The sequence below is a fragment of the Antennarius striatus genome, chromosome 9 (assembly GCF_040054535.1).
Source record: "Antennarius striatus isolate MH-2024 chromosome 9, ASM4005453v1, whole genome shotgun sequence".
Lineage (NCBI taxonomy): Eukaryota > Metazoa > Chordata > Actinopteri > Lophiiformes > Antennariidae > Antennarius > Antennarius striatus.
Genome location: NC_090784.1, coordinates 6,498,072 through 6,501,471, shown reverse-complemented (window position 1 = coordinate 6,501,471; position 3,400 = coordinate 6,498,072).

Sequence of the window (3,400 nt, the reverse complement as noted above, 5' to 3'; positions counted from 1 at the left end):
GACACCCCATGATCTTTCTGAGCTCTTCTACCTGACATGACATTTTCACTCACATCACGTATACAACAGGAGTATAAGCCTGTATGGTAACATAGTATTTAAATACACACACACACACAGACACACACACACACACACACACACACACACACACACACACACACACACACACACACACACACACACACACACACACACACACACACACACACACACACACACACACACACCCTGTAAATTCTAATAACCGCTAGTTATTTATATTAAATGAGTGAAAAATACATGAAAACATTAGGATCAAGATTACATGGTTGTCCAGTGTTTTTATTTGAACAGTGATTGGAAAACAGGCTAATGATGTCACCGGTTTGTAATTAGAAATGGCTTATATTTAAAAAAATTTAAAAGTGTATTCTACATAATTATGGTATTTCAATCAAGCATCAGTCAGTCATCCATCACAATTTTGTCTCTCTGGTCTAATTCATGTCTTGAAGCATAACAAGTAACATTAACAATTTAGTTAGCTGCAACACATAGTGAATATTTGATGATAATGATTCTCAATGAAAGCGGTATATGGGTGAAAAATTAATTTGGTGACACATCAGTGAAGATAAGTATATGACATTGTGAACCTTTTGCATTTTTTGAGTTAATGAAACAAATAAGAGTGAATGCACTCAAAAAATAATATACATTACTCTGATATTTCTGCACAAAACGCACCTGAGTGATTACAGTAGGATCAGGAGACGTTGGCCAAGAGAGGTGACAGGAAGCGTAAAATTGTCAGATTGGGGTGCCAACCTCGATATTCATCTTAGAGATCTCAGCTCGTGTTACTTGTGGAGATGTTAACCTGACAGAGATTTAAATGATGCTGAAAATGTGTAGCGTTTTGTTTTGTTTTTTTGTGTGTGTTACAAATAGCGTCCACCCACAGGACACTTTTGGACATACTTTGTTGTTCTCCGATCAGCCTGGTGTTTGAGAATGAGATTGTTTTCCATGAATGAAATGAGCAGTTGTACTTTATCCCTAGACATTTGCGTAATGAATGTCAAGAAACCTGATGGATATTAAGCATGCCACATTTAGCTTTAATCACAAAGAGGGGAAGAATAACATAGATAGCATCTCATATGCAGAGCAAAGCTGAGATCACTGCCAGGCAATAAATACAAATCATCCACTCAAAGAGCCTCATCTCACTCAGGGATTGATCGGCAGGCTGATAGCTACGCTTGTACAGTTTGGCTATTAGAATGTTTGGTGCTGATATCCAAAATCAATCCCCAAAAGCTTACAAGGGTCTGGTTTTCCTGGAGAAAAATAAAGTGTTTCTTTTGTGGTAGAAAACACCACGAAAAGCAATCAAACTCTTGGGAGCCCAAAGCTAATACACAATTTAATTCAAGGTTATGGTGAGACCACTTTGATTGTTGTCTCCAACAATTGTGTCGACAGATGGAGGCAATAAAAAGGCCGATTTCAGTTTCATAAGCCTCTCTCAATGCTTCATTAAACGCTGACGCTTTTATTTAAGTATTAATATGACCAATCACTGCACTAATGCTCGTGAATGTACCTGCTTCATCTCGATGACAGGAGACGTGCAGCGTGGGGTGATTCAGCTGAGGGATGCTCATAAACACATGTTTGCTGTGTAAAGCAGCAGCCTTTCTGAAAGAAGCCCAGACAATCTACTGCAGCAGAACACAAGCAGAAACAGAAGGGAAGCTGCATTCACAGCTTGAGTTGGGGTGGAGCTGGCAGTATGGGCACATTCTGGGTAAAATAATGTATCCAGAACTGTTGGGTGTTTGGTGACTATCCAATAAATATACAGAGAGGCAGGCAATGTTAAACAGAGCAGCGACAGCTAATGAGCAAAGCTAACATACCATAATTTAAACAAGCTATCAAGGACAAACCCAGCTGAAAATATGAGTAAAACATTTTGTACTGTAGTAGTTTGTGCCACCAGGGGTCTCTCAATCCACGACTACTACTGTCGGTGAAAGTCTGACTGCACTGACTGAAGGACAAATGTTCATGGACGATTTCATTTTACAGAGTTTGATTCACCTGACTTTTAATCACAGTCTCTCTCTTTTTTTTTTACTATCTTTCCAGGCAACTAAATAAATGAAGTGCTAAATTTGTTGAATAAAAAACAAACATAAAACGCTGGGTCTGAAAGCTGGAAGGAAATAGGAAAATAACACACCAAACATGAGGTGGATGTTGACGCTTGTAGCTGCAATTTGAACACATTGGTGCATAAATACTGAAGAGAGGAAAGAAAACAGGCATATCAAGTCTTAGCAGAAGCTCAGCTTGAGATGCATCATGGGAAATGCAGGGTTGAACCGTGCACTGCTGTCACACAGGACAATTTATGCAGTGAGATGATCATTCGTCTCTTGTAAGCCTGCACCTATTTGAGGCTATATGGATGGATGGATAGATAGATGGATAGATACTGTAGGTAGATAGATAGATAGATAGATAGATAGATAGATAGATAGATAGATAGATAGATAGATAGATAGATAGATAGATAGATAGATAGATATACTCTATGTAATCTGGAGACAATCCTATATTAAAGCATAATTGTAAGAGAATATAGCAGTTACAACATTATATATATATATATATATATATATATATATATATATATATATATATATATATATATATATATATATATATATATATATATATATATATATATATATATATATATATAAAATTTTTAGGACATACATGTCACTAAACACACAAAGCGTTCTGTTTGAGTAGAATAACCTTTGCTACCATTACTTTTGTATTGATTGTTCTTGTGTGTCTGACCTTTGAATAACAATCACACTATGACTGCTCTGAGGTTTCATACAATAATGTCCAGATGAATAGATGACTGTTCTGTTGGTCAGGCCTCATGTCAGGACGACGGAGAGCTGCGCTCGTGGCCTCTGAAGCCCGACAGGAGCAGAACCTCAATAAACTCCGTCCTGACCCGACCTGAACTCTTCAGCTCTTGAGGCCGTCATTGAACCCAGATCTCTTTTAATTTTTATTCCTAAAAAGCTGCGTGAAAGGGGAGCACTCCAACATGAAAGATAAGCATCATCATCAGTGACAAGCATCTTCACTGTTCATCAACGCATGTCAAATAGCACTTATCCCTGCTGGCACAGCAGCTTGTTGTTTGGTTTATTTGCAACCAAGAAAATTCCTAATTTACACTGATGTGTAATAAACTGCCATGTGCAACAGATGATATTGTGAAAACAGTGTGACATGTAACGACTATCACCAGAATTGACAGGATTTAAAAATGAAAGATTCAGAGCTAAAAGGGCCAGAAACTCAACTGTAAATGAACATG